Raw genomic sequence first — 20,834 nt, 5'->3', positions numbered from 1 at the left:
AACTATATGAGCCTGGAAATTTTAGTGTAACTCTCAAATGTATTTTAATAAAATGGTGTGAATTACCTTCGTCATAGGAATCACCTGTTCAAAAGTTAGAGAAATGTTTAGTTAGCATTTTGTGAGTGGTCATTGTGACATTAAATGAGATTTGTAGTTTCTTTGGTTTGTTAATTTTATTTAATTGAACAATTTGCTGGATATTTTAATTCTAAACAGATAAAAGTCAAGATCCTATATTTATTTATTTATTTATTTATTTATTTATTTTAATTTTATTTTTTCAGTTTTCCAAGATTCATTGTTTATGCACCACACCCAGTACTCCATGCAATATGTGCCCTCCTTAATATCCACCACCAGATTCATCCAACCCCCCATTCCCCTCCCCTCCAAAACCCTCACTTTGTTTCTCAGAGTCCACAATCTCTCATGGTTCATCTCCTTCTCCAATTTCCCCCAACTCACTTCTCCTCTCCAACTCCCAATGTCCTCCGTGTTATTCCTTATGCTCCATAAGTAGGTGAAACCATATGATAATTGACTCTGCTTGACTTATTTCTCTCAGCATAATCTCCTCCAGTCCTGTCCATGTTGATACAAAAGTTGGGTATTCATCCTTTCTGATGGAGGCATAATATCCCATTGTATATATGGACCATATCTTCTTTATCCATTCTGTATTTAAATTAAAATAGAAATGTGGTATATAATTTCAGCATAAATCTGGAATTAATAAGCCATATATACATTTTCTTTTCAAATAATTTTATTCATATTCAGTAGACAAAACCATACATGATGTGTCCAATATTTCTTTCTTTCTTTCTTTCTTTCTTTCTTTTTCTTTCTTCCTTCCTTCCTTCCTTCCTTTCTTTTAATTAGGGAGAGAGTGTGTGTGCACGGTGGGAGGGACAAGGGGAGGAGAAGAGAGAGAATCTCAAGCAGGCTCCTTGTCCGGTATGGAACATGATGTGGCACTAGATCTCACAACCAGAGATTATGAACACAACTGAAATCAAGAGTCTAACACTTAACCAACTGAGCCACACAGGCACCCCTCAATATTTTACTTTTAAATTTGTTTAGAGTAATCTTCTGGAGCTGGTATAGAAACATATTAACTAGTGTTATTGTTTCTATTATAGTTCAAAATTTTTGAATTAATTTGTATGTTGAAATTAAAATGGCAAATTATCAGAGGATTCATTAGTATATAATCATTATTGGGATTGTATTCCTTCATTTTATTTGGATATTTCTAAACACCAGAACTGATATTTTTGGAAAATGTCATTTATTAATGCAAGTCATATTCCCTTTAATCAGCTATACACTCGATGGTGGCTTTATATTTGGGGACTGATACTATATATATGCATATTATTTATCTTATACATTTAGCTAAATAATGAAATTATTTTTTCTCCAAGACACTTGTGTCATATATCCATTTGTTTCTCCCTACCATGTTTCTTTATTCAAAGCTTACTTCATGTGAATCCTATAGACATAGGTTTAAAGATGTTTGCAACTTGATGGCATTGCATGCTTGCTAATTTAGTCCCCTGATTGTTTTGCACAGGAAATTGTGTGTGTAGATACCTTGATTAGATTTACATTCTCAGGCTAAGTTCTGAAAATTTATCATTGAAAAAGTACATTTACATTTAAATGTTCTCCTGCTTCAGCTACAAGTTAAATTCCAATTTAGCCCTGTCAACAAAAATTAAGCTTATATATACAGAAGTCTAATCTGATGGAGTGACGATCAGGTATGATGTATATGACTTTGAATTTGATGTTAGTTAATACTTTCTGAATAGGCAGATAATTATAAGTTACAGACTGAAGCTTAGAAACTTGAATGCTGCTATATAAAAAGTTCTAAATTGAGTTTCCCAAGTTTGTGATGAAAAGCTGCATTTGATTAGTTTGTGAATCAAATGAAGGTATTGAAGAGAAAGAATGGAAAGGATTGGGAATGAAGGGAGGTGAATAAGATGTGACTCACAAGACTTCAGATTAATAAAACCAGTAAGTGGCATATTTCCTGTTTTTAAAATACTATGAATTATTCTCAAATGTGTACTTTTTTGGATTGCTATATCACCAAACATTTCAGGGAGGGAAAGGCCTGAAATTATTACATGTTAAATTAATGAATACTCATAAAAATGTATCCAGTAGAGTACTCTTGCCTATACTTTGTACACAAGAAAATACTGTAAAAATGAATAACTTCTGTAATTAGAGAAAAGCCTTTACTAGAAATTCAATCAAAAGGAGGTCATTGGAGTGCATGACCATTTGACAGGGTGGTTTTGTTAGCTTTTTAGGCAAGGGATTATCTACTCTAGGTTATAAAAGACAACAAATGACAAAGAACGAGAAACAATGATGCCCAAACAAATAAATCTATAAAGAAAATTTTGAAAATTGGGTTAAATTTTTAGAATATATTTTAGAAACTGTCTCCCCTCCCCCCCCCCACCCCACTGCATTGCCATGCTTGGATTTCATGCAAGTCTGTTATTATTGGTTTTGTTTTCTGAATCAAATGCTTATGTTCCAGTGATTTGAAATATGTTAGAGGAAATAAGACTGGCTCAGGGGGACTGATGAATGTGGCAGAGCTGATGAAAGCATTCAGGCTGAAAATAATTTTTTCGGTATGATGACTGTGGTTATCCAAGTCAAGGTTCAGGGGACTTGGCTGGAGAAAGCACTGGGAATGTTAAATTGGAGAAGTGAATTAAAGAGGGAAATTTTATAATGCCAAAAGATTAGGAGAGGATTTGTGAACTATTCTTAGTTCTTAACTCTATATAAGGCCCCATGTAAAGGAAGCTATGTAATATGTGCACTATATTTGGGAACTAAACTTCAATCTTGTCTTAAAATTATGCAGAAAGATGGAATGTATAAATCACCCTTCATGATTAGAATACAATTCTGTCTCTAACCTCATCATTCAGTACACAATTTATTTTGTTACTTGGTTATAAGAATGTTTCAATGTTTATAGGTTTTTGAGTTGACTATTCTCATTGCCTTTGAGATCTCCATTCTCTTTTATGGGATCTTTAAATTTTTACTTTAAAAGCTTTTATGTTATTTTCTTTGTCCTTGCAATACTTTTAAAATGTGTATGTGTCTAGGTGAATCCTTATTCCTTTCATCTACTTTTCAAATTTGGAGAAAAACATTTCAGCTCACACAGATGTTTAAAAATGTAAAGATTTTAAAGATGCAAACATTTTTAGGATATTTATGACACCATATCCTCAAAACTGGGAAACAAAATAGAAAAAAATTATTTAATTTGTTCAGAAAATGAAGACTCAAGCCCTGTAGACCTGACAATGTTACTTCCATGGAGAGAAAAGTGCAACAGGACTGGGCACCTGCTATCCATGGTAAGCAGTAGAATGGAGACTATGGAAGTGTTCCTTGGGCAGGAACATTCTTAGATAATAGAATGATTCTTAGATATGGTCCTTGGGCAGGAACTTTCTTAAATAATAGAATGACTTAGAGGTGATAAAATTTTAAAGCATATTAACAGCAAATCGTGGGGGCAAAACAGTACTGATTTTTGAAGTAGTAATAGGAAATTATAATTTGAATGGCAAGAGAATGTTAATTTCTAAGCAAAACAGAGAGGAGATGAAATCAATCAAAAGGAAGATAAATAAGGTAGACAGTAAATTGAAATGTAGAAATAAAATACACTGTGTGAATAAGTTCACAATGGAGACTGAAGAAAATTATGTCAGAAAAAAATGGGGCACCTGGATGGCTCAGTGGGTTAAAGCCTCTGCCTTCGGCTCAGGTCATGATCCCAGGGTGCTGGGATCGAGCCCTGCATCAGGCTCTCTGCTCAGTGGGGAGCCTGCTTCTTCCTCTCTCTCTGCCTGCCTCTCTGCCTACTTGTGATTTCTGTCTGTCAAATAAATAAATAAAATCTTTAAAAAGAAAGAAAGAAAGAAGAAGAAAGAAAGAAAGAAAGAAAGAAAGAAAATAAATCCCTCACAGAAAAAAAACAGATGAAATGTGGAGATAAAAATAGGCAGAATAGGGGCACCTGGGTGGCTCAGTGGGTTAAAACCTCTGCCTTTGGCTCAGGTCATGATCCCAGGGTCCTGGGATCGAGCCCTACATCGGGCTCTCTGCTCAGCAGGGAGCCTGCTTCCTCCTCTCTCTCTGCCTGCCTCTCTGCCTACTTGTGATCTCTGTCTGTCAAATGAATAAGTAAAATCTTAAAAAAAAAAAAAAAAAAGGCAGAATATGATGAAGCTGAAGATAAAGAATAGTTACTTGAGTACCTGTGTTGAGTATTTTTTTTTAATATTTTATTTATTTATTTGACAGAGAGAGATCACAAGTAAGCAGAAAGGCAGGCAGAGAGAAAGGGAAGCAGGCTCTCTGCTGAGCAGAGAGCCCGATGCGGGGATTGATCCCAGGATACCGAGATCGTGACCGGAGCCAAGATCATGACCAGAGCAGAAGGCAGAGGCTTAACCCACTGAGCTACCCAGGTGCCCCGTGTTGAATATTCTTTAAGAAAGAAGTATGACAGGGGCGCCTGGTTGGCTCAGTGGGTTAAAGCCTCTGCCTTCAGCTCAGGTCATAATCCCAGGGTCCTGGGATGGAGCCCCACGTCGGGATCTCAGCGGGGAGCCTACTTCTCCCTCTCTCTCTACCTACCTCTCTGCCTACTAGTGATCTCTGTCAAATAAATAAATAAAATCTTAAAGAAAAAAAAGAAGTATGACAATATTTAATATATAATGGAAAAGGAATTATCTGAGAAAAATGAGAACAAATGAAAGCAAATTGGAAATCTCACTATCACAGAAAAAAGTCCATTTTTTTCCTTTTAAACTGAAATCACACCAAATAAATCCTAGAATAAATAAATTTAATGATGAAGATAAATAAAATGTTAACTATTTCTGTAAAATCTGGGAAGACTCAGTAGATGCATATAAGAAGTTAACTTTATTTTTAGTACTCTTTATAATATTAATTTCCTGAGCACAATAGGATTATGAAAAAACTTAGTTCAAAGAAGAACCATACATACTATTGATACTAAATATGAAAAAGCACCTCAAACCTAAGAAACATCAATACAAATAACACAGAGCTGACTTTACAGTTTTCCTTTAGTATTTTACTAATGCATATATGCATTTATGTAATAGACCTCATCCCCTACATTGTCTTTTGCAGGGTAACTTCCCAAGACTTCAGTATTCCAGGAAGGCCTGTACATTGTGTGTCAATGGCTAGATCTAGTTGAAGCAGAAATACCTTGTGACCATGGAGAAAGCAGGCCTCTAACTGTATCCTCCATGTACGATAACCAATCTATTTCTAATATATTACCTTTAAAATATGTTAAATGTGTGAACTATTGTCTTTATCAAACTATGTTTGCCACTTTATTAAAAATTAACTTTTGTTATTTTTATTATAACTGGTGATCTGCTAATCACATTATCTCATATATCTCAAGCTCAATACATTATTATATAAACATTAATATATAATACATGAATATATACACTCTGAGATTTTAGTCTTTAAATATTGCATAATTGTCATTATATCATCTGACTAAACAAGTTCTTTGACAATCCATCCAGACTGGATTATTAGTACTTATGATACAATCTTTGCACATCTCTGATTACTTTCTATGGATTTATCTCTACATGTGCAATTTCCAAATTGAAGTAGAAGGATGCAGTAGTCTTCTCAACCCGAAGTTGACAAACAAATGTTATATAATGTTGATAAAAACAATAATCCCTGACGTGGTTCTTACATAAATGATGATATAAATGTTTCCTCAATGAATACTATGCTGAATATTGACTTAAGGTGATTATGAAATAGCATGGTAGTGACTAGAAACCATTAATACTGATCAAATGATATAACAAAATTATAAACCTCTATGTTGGTCTTAAATATGCTAGTAATAAGTTTTTTAAAAAGACTTGGAATGAAGTGTGTAAATGTTTATAATTTGCGTTTGTTGACATGTATATTTTTCTATATGTTTAAACATCCTCATAATTCCTACAGTTTCAACAGCCAACTTCTATTATTTCCTGCGTAGAGCTCTAAAATAACTGGAATTCAATACTAGTCATATTACTGATCTCTAAACTTTTAATTTAAACAGTTTCTTAAATTAACTGCATTTGTACATTTCACTGTGGGTCTGGTATACTCTGCTCGACTTCATGTAAAGTAGGTATATAATATGCAAGACATTCAATATTTAGAAAGAATAAGATATCTGAAATCATTGAAGGTTGAAATCAGACTATGTCTCGCATGATAAAATATATTAAAAATTAATACCAGAGATACAGAAGAAAAAATAGTTTATTTGGAGATGCAATACCACAGTATAAATTCAGTTTTAAATATGGAATAAAAATTCAGCCAGAACTTCAATAACTGCTACCTATCCTTCAAGATATTGGAATCTATGCAATTGGGAATTGCCTAAAATATTAATGCATATTAAAATAGTTGTAAATTCATTTAGTGTTTATTCACTATTCCTATAATTTGAGAGAAAATAAAATTTCATTAAAAACTCATTATACCAGCCCCCTCACTTCCTTACCTCCTCATGTCCCCCCCAAAACTCATTACATTATCTAACATGTATGTTAGGAAAATGCATATAGTTCAATGTTTTACAGTAGTATACAGAAATGTAAACAGTACTGCATAATTATAAACATACTATAAAATGTGAGGATATGTAAATGTTTTCTATTTTTGCTCATTAAAATACTTAGTTCAGTGCTTTTAGCATTGTCTAATTTCCTTTTTCCCTTCTCTTCCTTTTGGAATTAATGTTTTCTTACACCTTGCTAGTAAACTCCCAGACATTATTGAAAAAGTCTAACTGTATAAATCATCCAGAAGATTGATAGTGTATTTTATATAGTTGTATTCTCCAATGTGACTGTATCATGTGTTCCACATAGTAGGTGTTCTATAGCTATCAATTAAATGCAGATAATTTGGGATCTTTAAATTACATACAAATCTATTTCATGCTTTCTTCTTGAATGGAACAGATTAGGATATATTTCAAACAAGGCAGGTCAATTCCTTTTGTTCATTTGTAATCTCGTTGAAGTTAATAGACCCCATAAGTCACTCTCTGGGAGTAAGTAACTCAGTTGAAAAGACATCTTAACTCTTTCTGTGCATAAAAGAACCATTTGTATTTTAGAGATTGAATTACTACAAGTCACTTAGGCACTGATGATCATGTTTATTAAGGAAGTTTAGGATACTGAACTGTCACTTGAATAAGCAATATTTCATGTTAATATACAGTATAAGATAAAATAAAAGTCACTATTATATCAATAGCCCAATATTTTTATTGAGAAAATGTTGTCCGTTTTATTTTTTTTAAGATTTTATTTTTATTTATTTATTTGAGTGAGAGAGAGAGAGTACAAGCAGGAGTGACAGGCAGACGGAGAAGGAGAAGCAGGCTCCCTACTGAGCAGAGATCCAATGTGGGGCTCGATCCCAGGACCCCTGGATCATGACCTGAGCAGAAGGCAGATGCTTAACCAACTGAGGCACCCCAAAGCTGTCAATTTTAAAAGAACTTCTGTATCTAACCACTATTTCCTCACACTACTTTTTAGAGTATGTGAATGGTTTAAAGACAAGGCAAAAAATATGCAGAATGTTCTCTATCACTCAAGGAAAATATGGCTTTCAAATGAAGTGAGGCAGAAATCCAGAATATGATACATGACCTCTCTCCCAACCCTTCACCCCTCCACACAAAGAGGGTACTCTGTTCCAGAGCAGTTAAGATGCTACTGGGATGTATGTGTTAAAAAATAAGAGAGACAAAGGTAAGAATTTACTCTTCATCTCGAAATCCTTCCATTTTACTGTAAGAAAATTTCATTACATATAGAATACAGAGAAGTCATAAAGGTGAAGCATACACATATCATATTGCATCTGCCTATGGGGACAAAGGAAATAACAATTCTACAATGTGTTTGTTTTTATGTAACTTTAATGCCATAGTCTTGGTCTTATGATCCCAAATAAATAAAAGCATATGGGCATTATCCTCAAAGACCTGATGCTGACTTAAATGTTAATATAAAATATCTTTTTGATATTTAAGCCCACATGTAAGCAAGAGAATTTGATTTTATTCTTAATTTTTAGGAGTAAAATCCTGAGTGAAATTTCTTTCTCATTGGCACCTTCTCTCTTTTTCTCGTATGTATCATTTATAGACGTGAAGGAACATGAAAAATAAGAGGTTGTACATTTTAAGTCTTAGTACTGGATTCAGGATTCAAAAATCACTTTTCTGCCCTATCCCTACTTATATCTATAAACTTTAGCAAGGCATAAAACTTTCAGGGATTTCATAGCAACTCAGTTCTCTGACACTCTATCAGCCCTTCAGTGCAAACATTTTTCTTCTTATTTATTACAGATTCCATGATTTCTTATCTTAATAATTTCCATACAACTAACTCATCTCTTTTAATTCCTTTTTTGTTGTTGTTGTTACAACTGCATGTAAATAGACAACTCTGGATGAATCCAATCGTTTATATTCTCCATGCATGCATAGCAAGGTGCTGTAAAAATGTACAATTTAATTAATATTTTTGATCAACTCCTATGTATCAGGCACCTTTCAAGCCTCCAGGAAACCAGAAAAATAACAAAATATACAAAGATTCCTGGGCTTATATTCTAATGAAGGGGACACATTATAATGAGATAAATTAGAAAATTTTATGGTAATAACAGAAGTGCTAAGGAAAAAAAAATATAAAGCAAGGAAAAAGAATAAGGTTTGGAAGTGTGTTGAAAGAAGGCTTCATGAGAAGGCAAACATTTAGTAAGACCTGAAGGGAGATCAGAAAGAAGTGAGGACATGATCCATACAGATATATGTAGGAAGAGCATTATTAACATAGTGTGCAAAATCCTAAGGCAAGATCAGGCTTGGCATGTTTTCAAGTTGCAAGAAGGCTAGTTTACTTAAACAAAAGATCAAGGGAAATTATTATATGTGATTAAAGTCAGGGCAGGTAATAGGACACAAGGGCCTTAGAGGTTATTTAAGAACATACACACATATACACATACACACATATAGCTAATGTGATGTGATTATTGGCACTAGAAAGTTTAAAATCTGTAGGGCAAATCCAACACCCTGGAATCTCAGGCAGGAGTTATTATATAAATGTGCCAAAAGTGACCCCTATACATTAGTGTTTAAGTAATTACTTCTTCAAAGAAGGCTAGGAATGCTAGCCCTGAGATTTCAAATAGCCCTTCCATCATTCCACGAAACCATCTGCTTCAGGATAATGGGCAACATGGGACCGCATGACCAGGAAATCACATGAGCATAGGCCTTTTGCTACACTTTTTTGCTGTGAAGAAGTGAGTTCTTTTAGCAGAAGCAGTGCCACTATGATAGTGGATAAGGCATTCTACATGTAAGCAAGTGGTAGTCTTGACAGAAGCATTGCATGTAGGGAAGATAAACTTGTATCCAGACTGAACTAGTCCAGTAAAAAGCCTCTTTTATGATGGAAACTGTCCAAAGATATTGACCTGCGAATCTGGTAGCTGGCTGATTGCCCTGGGACTCAGTGTTGGGCTCTACTGTTGACTGACTGGCCATTTAGCAGTGGCTATCAAGTCAGGCCAGCCTTTGTAAATGGAAATCTGTTACTGAGCCCATGCATAACCTCCCATCATGGCCATTTTGTTTTTGAGCCCATTGGGCAATAATACGAGGGCCTGGGAAAAAGAGGCTGACTTGTATACCAAAATGGGTCACCCTATAAAATTATTAAAATCCTCCTCTGCTGAGGTCACACTTTGGTGAGTATTGACATGGGATACAAATACCTTCTCATTTTTTTGCTATTCTGAGATGTGTTTCCACATACTTCTTCCTTAGACTTTCTTGTCATCTCTGATTATTTTCCCTCCAGCTCTCTGATCATCCAACCAGACTATTTGGCCCAAATCCATGAATAAGTATGCAATTGCTTATCTATTTCCTCCTTGCAAGTAAAATTTGAAATCATGTGCACTGCTCAAAGTTCCACCCACTGAGAGGACTTTCCTTCCTCACTGTCCTTCAGGGATGTCACAGGAAGCAATTTATACTGCTGGAGCTCTTCACTTTGCGGTGGTACCTGCATATCCCACAGAACTGCCTGGAAACCACTGCTAAGTTTTCTCTTCCTCAGTCAAATGATTGTAGGGAATTCCCCCTTGAGGCCGTAGGTGCAGCTGGGAGAGGGAAAGGAATGTAGCAGGAATGACATAGACACTTGGACCACTTTCTCAGTAATTGACTTATGCCTTCAGGGCCTGCTGCAGTCCAGTCTTGTATCATACCCCTTGTAGTTGATGAAGTGCTCCTATGCATGCCCAACTTTATTACCAGCTGTGTCAGATGGCACCCAATTCATAATGCTCAGATCACAAGGTAATTGGGGCTCAGGGTTAATATTTTATTCTCTACTAAGGCCCAGAGGACAAAAACTGTTTCTCAAAAGGAGAATAGTTGTCCCCAGAAAACGGCCTGACTTTGCCCTCAAATCCTAAGGGTCTAGGTTGTGATTCAAACACAAGGACTAACTATTTATATTTATACTATACTACCTTTTGGATGACAAACGTGACCCAATATGAACAATAAGTGAATGTGTATAAAGGCTATTCATGATTTTTTTGTACTACTGCTGCAAGTCCTTAGTTTGAATTTATCTCAACAAAATCATTTGTTTTCTCTGCTCATTTCTCTCCCATATGAAATTACTATTTACTTTGAACTTGTTTCCCTTTCTTGAACATAGTAAACACTTAACATATGTGTGCCAAATCCTTGGAAGTAAAGTGATTTAGAAGTGCTGAAGTTTCATTTGAAGAAGCTTATATGTTTATCCTTCCACAGTATATATTAAAAGATGTTCTTCTGACAGTTATTCCTTTGATTTAAAAAAAAAATATTTTTTTCATCTAAGCAATGGCATCAGAATTTGTTGTCTTTGGGAATTATTTTTGTTTAAACCCTTAGTTTATAAAATTTCTTGTTTTATTTTTTCTAAAATGGGTTAATTGTTTCCTTCAAATATTAAGGAAATTTAACAGAGCTAGAGGGACTCTTATTACTGTAAAGTAATTTGTTTTGTCCCCATTCTTTCTCCCACTTTTCCAACAGAACTTTGATAATTTTCTGTACTATAATTTTGATATTGCTTAAATCTAGTATTTCCAAAGTGATGTTTTTAATTTTTAATAATATCTAGGGAGGTTCAGATACTTTGAGAATTTTGGGACAGAATCATCAAATGATTACTATTTTTTGGAATTTACTCTTTTTAAGGGAGTTTTCCACTAAACTAAATCTTTCCACATTGGTGAAAAACAGACATTTCTATTTCAAATGCATGGTATACATAAATTTGGACCAACTTACTTTTCTAATTAAAGTGAGTAATCAAAAACTTCATTTGGTTAAAAAAGGGCTCTTATAGCTCAAGAAATACTGAATTTTGTCCTTATGGTGTCAAGATTGCTTGTCTCAATTCCAAGCTCTATTTTGCACAGTAGAAAGCATTAGAAAATTTATTCACAAGTCATAGCTGAGCTAAACTTAGGAAAGCACTGAGGAATATTTGAAACAATTAAATTGAACAGAATGCTTTAACATTGGGAAGATAAGAACATCTGTGAGAGTTTGGGGGGAAATGTGTAGAGCAAATAAATAGGAAGAAAATTAAACTAAAAGCTAGTTTTGAGAAGTTCTGTGGAAAATTACTGAGTTTTAAAATAATGTTGTCTTTACTTATGTTGTTTTCATGATATTTTACTTTCTTTTTAGTTCTCTATGTTTGGTATGAAAATTCCACATTTTATCTTCAAATTTTTTTTTTAATTTTAAAGACAAAAAAAGCTCTTCTGTTTTGACATTTGCCCCTTATTATGTCAAATTAAAAATAAAATAAAATAATTTTTATATGGTATAGATAAATATTATGAAATCTTTTACTTTGTTTCAGTTAGCTTTTTTTGTTTCAGTTAGGTCATATTTTAAATTAAAAATGTTTTAAAGAGATATTGTCTTTTCTAAAACAAAACAAAACAAAACACCTTTTTACACGGGAATGAAAACTGAAAAGCCACTAATCAAAAAAATTTTAAAATTGTAATCTCAATGTGAAAATTAAAATACAATTGGGCAGCTTTCTATAGGAATATTAACCCCTAAGTTCAGAATAAAAAACAACCTTGAAGTAGACCTCAAACATCTCTTAGTGTTTTCCCATAGGAATAGTTTATTCTACCAATTAGTTCATCAGACCATGAAACATTTCAAAGGTCAAAAAATGCCTTACCACTAGTCCAAATAAAATAAATTAAATAATTAATAAAATAAATCAAATAAATTTAATAAAAATAAAATAAATTAAAATCCACAGTGGTTCCAAGACATTTTTAGGTTGAATTTGGTATTTTAGATTCTTTTTTTAATTCTTTAAATGATTAACAGTTCTTTAAAGGATTTGGACCCTCTATGAATTTGTTGACTTCTATACTACATACAGGATTTCAAGATACTGGAAAGACAGTGTTTATCTTAATACAGTCACATATAGTAAGAAGTTTGCCAGTACATCTGGCATACACTCTTCCCCTGTCCCTGAACAGTTTTTGTTTTGTTTTGGTTTGGTTTTTTTGGTCAATGTCCACTCTGACAAACAATCTTAAGGTATTTGTTTTAAATTTACAATACAATTGGAGATTGTGATTTGTTTTTTAAATATTATACCACTCCTAAATAAAATTAATTTTATTTAAATTTTGCATTTGGGGAATAAATAGTTCTAGTTAAACTTGCTAGTATCACCTCCTTTCAATTAATTGGTTGAGTATTATAGTTATAATTATACTTATAATTATAATTATAATCATAATCGGTTAAGTATTATAAATTTTTATATAATAGTAATTATTATAATGCATATTTTCCTATACAGAACTAGTTGTCTAAAAATTCCAATACTAAACAGATATAGGTTTTCAGTTAGTTTTTTATATTGACTACTATAAACATTTTATTCATACCTTTAATAAATGTATAAATGTACACCTTTACACATTTATCATTAAGATTTTTTAAATAAAGTTTTTTTTTTTTTTTTTTTTTTTAAGTAGTGTCTACACCCAATGTGGAGCTCAAACTCATGACCCTGAGATCAAGAGTTGCATGCTCTTCCAACTGAGCCAGCCCGGGTCCCCTGATCAAGAGTTTTTTTGGTTATCAAATCTACCTCACAAAGTACTGCCTCATACTTTGAAAATATTTTCAGTATTAGACAGACTGGTCATTAGTATTGCACTTAACATAGTTTTTGATTAATTTCAAGCAATATGTAGAAATGTATTTGTTTGTGCTATCTTTAAAAAATTGTTGTATTCATAAATACATTAAGGATATACATTAACATTGGTTAGCCTGGGTTTTCTAACTTCAACTTTTTGTCTACTAATTGTGTGTCCATTCTAAAGTGATCACAAAGTATTCCTCCTATACTTAGCTGAGTGTGGACATGTAAGCATTTAAGCATATTTTCTTTATGAAAGAATCTGTGTAATTACACTCATTTTGTGTCATAATCTATGTTCTTAATCAATGCTCTGTAAGCTACTATAAAAGCTCTCTCTCTCTCAATTACAAAATTAATTAAGTCATTATTTTTGAGAAAGGGAGGATATGTATGTAGATGGCAAGTACAAAGTTAAGTGAATAAATTATAAGTGAATAGATTAAATCATTGCTTAGGTACATCTATTAAATTAAGGTTTTTTTTTGTTTTTTATTGTTCAATTTTCAGAATTATTATACATAATACTGTAAATAGTTATTGACAGTATAGTATGTGCACCAAGCATATGACAAATTAATCAAAACTAATGGATGGGTATGTATATGAGAAAATAGGGTAATCAAAAATGTTTTATGTTTTGGTTTGAGTGGCTGGTTGGTTGGGGAGTGGAAATTATTCTAAGGAAGACTGAGGGAACAGCAAGGAAGGTGAGTAAGTGGGTGTGGGGGCAGGGCACTGCACAGGAGTAAATTTTCATGGTTTAAGGATGTAAAATTAATGTGCCTATTAGGAATTAAAGTACAGAGATACTGACTAGATGTAGAGAGTAAAGTCAAAGCTGAGAAAATCCATCTAAGCGAAGATTTGCATATGTAAGGTTGTATATAGCATCTTATATCCATGAAATAGGTGGAATTTCTTAAACATAATTTATAGATAGGGAATATAAAGAGGTCTCAGGCAACCACATTCAGAAGTTCCAGAGAAGTCATGAAGAAAAGACAATGACAGTCTAGTCATGTTGGAGTATGGAATGTCTGAAGGGGAAGGGAAAAATGTGCTTGGTTAAAGAAAGAATGAACCCCTCTTGTCAAATATTGCTAAAAGAAAAAGTCCGATAAGAACACAGAAATGGATTTCCATTTTGCAATCTGAAGGTCATTTGTGCCTTTCACAAGAGAAGATTCATCATAATGGAAAGAAAAAAAATTGAAATTTTTCAAGAAGCGGATATGAGATAGGTAAAGAAAACTTTCTTTAGAAGATAGGAAGTGAAATAGAACAAAAAATGGATCAGTAGTCCAGGGGTATTTAGGACAATAGCATTTTTCCAGAAATTCTCAAAAACAAAGCCTGTATTAACAGTTATCTCCAAGATTTCTGATTTCTCTTAATTTGGGGTATTGGTGTTCTATAATTCCATCCTGTTGTCATTGTTCAACATCCTTTTTAATCCAGCAATTTATTTGTTTCAGTGATAACGTTGTTTAGGTCATCTAAGCTGGTCCATAGTCTGTTTCTTTGTGTAAAGTTTTATTGGAACATAACCCACCATTTCTGTAAATGATCTCCATACTTGCTTTCATCCCACAGCAGAAGAGTTGAGAAGTTATAACAGAGACCTTAAAACCCATAAAACCTAAAATATTTTCCAAATATTTCTTTACAGAAAAGGATGCCAGTCCCTGATCAACTTATCCAATTGCTATAAATTAAATCCTTCTTTTACTTCATCTTTATTTGTCAATATTTAAAATGTCACCCAGAAGATGAATCATGGAGAATTCTATTAGTTTCCAATGTATTGAAACACTTTTTCAACAAATCTGATGGTGGATTTACATTCATTTATGCCATTGTATCGAATCTGGTTGCAAGGACACACAAGTAAGGTACTAGTTATGTTGATGAAAGTAAAAAAAAAAAATTGGTCAAAATTACTGCCATTTTTAATGAAACCATGTTATCCAGGATAGATTTAAATGTAAATATAAGATTATTGAAAATAACTTGTTTCTTTCATCTGAATTTCAGAATATAATAATTGCTTGCAGATTCTGAAATTATATAGATAAACCTCAAATTAAGCATTTTATATTCTGCTGCTTAAATCATTACTTAACTGATGGTTATTGAATTTCAATGTCAATCTGCACCACAAGTCACAAGAGGTATTGTCTGAGTTAAGAAATACACACACACACACACACACACACCCCCACTGTCCTGTGACTTTGAGAAGCAGGAACAAAGAAGTTGAAAGCAACAAACAAAAAGGAACCTGTGGTCAGTTCCTTTTGAATTTATGAGTTTTTACTATCTCAAAGCATTTCTCTTGAGAACTAGAAATACAAAATCAAAAGTTCCATGGAAAGTAGATAAAAGGAAAATTATTAACTGCTGAACAAAAGAGTGTAAATAAATTTAAGCAGGCTGTCACTAGAATTTCTAGTAATAGAACCATTTCTTTAACATTCTAGAAATTTCTATTCTTCTTTTATATTACTTTTGAAATAATGTTGTGGAAAAAATCAGAAAATATTTAAAAAGTTCAATGAATGTGATAGAAGATAAAAATAAATTTATTTCCTAAAGAGAAATTAAATATAACCATTGATATAACTGACATTAGAAAGATTATAAGACAATACTGCATTTAATTATCAGGGTACATCTTTTAAAATCTAAAGAAAATAAATATTTATAATCAAAGTGTAAATGACTAAAATTAATCCTCAAAGAAGCAGAAATTTTAACATCCAAATAAAGCAAAAGAGACTGGACAGACTTATTGAAACAAAGACACGAGGACCACATGCTTTAAAACTGAGAAAAGAACGTTTTTTCCAAATTATTTAAATTATTTCAGAGCATATAAAAATGAAAATTTCCCCCAATTATTTTTAAATATTATAAAAATATGAATTCTAAAACTTTTTAAAAGTCATATATGTGACTACCATATATGTGAGGTTTTGTGTGTATGTGTGTGTATTCAACTCCTTTGTTCCCAAAAACTTATTTCAGCTACTTTTCATAACATATATTTTGTACGGCTCCTTTTACTATTTTAGAATAAAACTTTTAATTGATAAATTATACTTATGTACACCAAAAATCAATATACTGCTTAAACTGTAATATAAGGAATTAAGGTAATTAATTAATAATATATTTCAACATATACATTCTCAGCTAAAAATGTACTAGAAAGCAAAGTTTGATGTATGTGTTCAGACTTAGAGGTCTGTGCCTATAGAAAAAATCACTGTGAATATATGGTTTCAGACATATAGTTGGGTTGGACTATTTACTCAAACATTACTATCGGTGAAAGTAAAGGGATTTTGGGAAATAATTGCCAACATTTAGTTTTAACTAAAAAAATTAGTCTTTCCTCAATTCTTTGAAAAATTATTTAATAACTCCCATCCCCAAGAAAAACTAATATGGAAGGATTTCAGCCACAAGTAGATACACTTAGATACAGAAAATTTAGTATCATGTATTTAAAGAACTACTCTATGACCAAGTAGAGTTTTATATTGGATTATAATTATATTGGATCATAATTATAATTATGTGGAATAAGTATTGACATGTATTCTTACCACTTTTTAAATATTGAAATGGAAGTTCAATATTGAAATGAATTTTTAAGAATTTAGATACTAAAATTATACAAAAACAAAAATATCTCTACACGCTAATAAGATATAGAAATTTCAAGAGACTTTTAAAAATTTACTGGAATAAACAAAATAACTTGATAAAGTGGTTGGATGCAAGAGAAGACACATAAATCAATATTTTGTTCCTGTTCTGGCCATCACCAGCTTGAAACAGAAGTGGAAAATAAACTCCATTCCAAATAGTCATAAAATCTATCAATTTAACAATAAAGGTATAGCATTAATAAACATCATATCTAAATTTTATTGAAACATATAAATGAAAGGATAAACTAAAGGAAGACTAGTAATAATGGGAATTTTGGTAATTTGAGGGTTAAGTATAATTCTGCATTTACACTGTAATAATAAAATGAACATACACAAGATACAAAGCTAAATTAGAGTAGAAAAATATGAAACATCCAGTATCAGCAGCAAGTGCAAGTATATAGCACAAACATATGATTCAGGTTCAAATAACTTAATTAAATGGTTTCTTGAAAACTCGTATAAGAGGGAAAGAGTTTGGATCCACAGTCTCCTACTTTTTTATTGTCCAGTCACTATTATGAACATACTTATGTTCCTTCCCCAATAAACACGCTTCTTTTTGCAATGATGTTTCATTGCATAAAATCTATTGCTACCATCTGTTTCTCATGACAGGGGAAAAAAAGCTGATTGTTTAGTGTCTGCAATGTTATGGAATTGATGCTTGCATTCAGTTCTATAACAGACTAAATGACTTACAAGTTTTCCATCTCTGTCACCATTATACATTCTAAATTATGTTTCTATGTGCTATTTGGGATCTTAATATACATACACGATACCAGAAAAATAGTCTGTTTTCAAAATTACTGATAGTATTCTAATTTTTTTTTTAAATTCTCGACATTCCCAGCTTAAGAATAATAATTTTGGGCAGTTTTTGACTGATAAAGAAATCTGAAATGGATATGTTAGGCAGTCAATTAGGCATGAGCAAGGAGGAATAAAGCAGGTGCTGGCCACATGCTCGGTGTCTTGGAGGGTCAACAGCCACACCTTCAGAGCCACCTCTGAGAGCTAACAGAACAGAAAAGACCTAACCACAGAGCTGACTTAAAAGCTCTATGGACTTTAACTTTTAAGAGCTGAGCATGCACACAAAGGGTACAAATTGTCCTTAACTACATTTAATGTCACAACAAAAGCTCTTTAGACAGTCATAAATATACAATACATAATACAAAAATGCATCACTGGTAGGCATGAGCGCAGATGGCAAAATGTGATACAGCTGTTGATCAAAAATGTCAATCAAAGCTAAATTTACATATACACAAAGTGGGTTTAAAAAGATGCAGCTAGAGCAACTCCAGGTCATTGCCACTCTTGCTCTGCTTTCACTCTTGAAAGTGTACTGTGCTTATCTACTCCTGGTAACAGATAGAGGAGTCCAACAAAGATCCTGATTTTGGGTCCCTTTAGTTGTAGTTGAGAATCTGTTATTGATAGTATTAGAAAAATTACCACAGCTCCACCAGGAGTATCTTGGGAGGGAAATAACTTTAACACAACCCCAGATGAAATAGTAAATAACTCAATTAGATGAATCCAGCAGCTTAAATTGCCATGAGAAATAGATGAATGAGCACCACAAATGAGGCAGAGTTACCCTCTTAATCAGCCAAATCAGTACTTGCAGCATTTGTTGTAGTATACAAGTTGACTGACAGACTTACTCAAATCAAATATATGAGAGAGAGCAATAGCCAAGCAATATTTATCAGACTGTATTTCCAAGAGAAAGAAAAGAAAAATAAAATTTAGTAAAATCAGTAAGTTTATTCTAGCATATGCTGAAATCCTGAAAATGGCTCTATATTTTTTAAATAAAAATTGCCTACTGGCCAGAGAAAAGGCTATATCTACTGCTTAGTGAAGGTACTTCTGTTAATAAATACTTTAGAAAGTGGGCTCGTAGTCACATAGCCTACGAAACCTCTAACTCTAAGGACTTAGAAAAGATAAGACTACTCCTTCAGAAGCTTGAATTAAAAGTGGTTACTTTGATTTTATATTCATTTTCAAATGAATGAATTTGAAAGCTAAACACCAGCAATTCCAACTATTGGAGTATTCTATTATTACTTCACATCTATAAAACTGTAGATTTGGAAAAGATCCAAGAAAATATTCTTTAAACATTGTCAATATTAAGAATTTAAAACACGTCTCTAAGAGATTAGAATTGCCTCAGTACCAGGTGATAGGGGATGATTTGTCTTTGTTGGAGATATAGCCTTAGAAACTTGAGTGGGAATTTACGTATGATCTGATTCAAACTCCTTTCCTGGATACACAAAGCTATATGTATTGCCTTTATACATAGGTGATTTTAAATAGAATTTTCAGGAGTCATGGGGTGCTATATATGTTTAGATTTTTTAAAAGTAACTTTTCTTACTCTACATGCATTTACTATTAACCAATTACTTTGAAGATCACCTATGCCCTAAAATATTCCAACACCAATTTTCCCCTTGAGTCTAGGCCCATATTTAGAATATTAGTGTCTTCATGTCTGACAGGCTTCTCAAATACATTTCCAACTGTTGCATTGAATGGTAGTTGTTATATAGTATCTACTATTCCTTTCTTCTTTATTCATTCACCTTTATTCATTTACACATATATTCATTAACTATTTTATTAACACATATTACGGGATAAACAATATAAGCACTGAAGTTCTAGCACACAAAACCTTCCCCTCATAAAGCTCACTTTTCAGTGTGGTAGACGTAGTTGAAACTGGTTAAATAATGAATGTTGGTATAGAAAATGATAAGTGAAATGATGAAAAAAAAAAGGAGAGGAATTGAGAGAATATCATCCAGGGAAATAGCACATTATTTATAATTAAGAATAGGGTGTTCAAACTGTTTTCCAGAGTGGCTGTACCTGCTTGTGTTCCCACCAACAAGGTAAGAGGGTTCCCCTTTCTCCACATCCTTGCCAAAATTTATTGTTTCCTGTTTTGTTAAGGTTTTGATTTGCATTTCCCTGATGGCTAGTGATGTTGAACATTTTTTCATGTGTCTATTAGCCATTTGTATGTCTTCTCTGGAGAAGAGCCTGTTCATGTCTTCTGCCCATTTCTTGACTAGTTTATTTGTTTTTGGGTGTGTTTGGTAAGTTCTTTATAGATCTTGGATACCAGCCCTTTGTCTGAAATGTCATTTGCAAATATATTCTCCTATTCCATGGATTAACTCTTAGTTTTGTTGACTGTTTCCTTTGCTTGATGAAGTCCCAAAAGTTCATTTTTGCTTTTGTTTCCCTTGTCTTTAGAGATGGTTCCTCAAGGCATTAAAAATAGAGCTACCCTAGGACCCAGCAATTAAACTACTAGGTATTTACCCCAAAGATACAGATGTAGTAAAAAGAAGGGGCACAAATACCCCAATGTTCGTAGTAGCAGTGTTCACAATAGCCAAACTGTGGAAGGAGCCAAGCTGTGTTTCAACAGATGAATGGATAAAGAAGATATATATATAATGCAATATTACTCAGCCATCAGAAAGGATGAACACCCACCATTTGCATCAACATGGATGGAACTTGATGGGATTATGCTAAGTGAAATAAGTCAAGCAGAGAAAGACAATTATCAAATGGTTTCATGCATATGTGGAACGTAAGGAATAACATG

This window comes from Martes martes (assembly GCF_963455335.1).
Source record: "Martes martes genome assembly, chromosome: 1".
In the NCBI taxonomy this organism is placed as follows: Eukaryota; Metazoa; Chordata; class Mammalia; order Carnivora; family Mustelidae; genus Martes; species Martes martes.
This window is presented reverse-complemented; position numbering follows the sequence as displayed.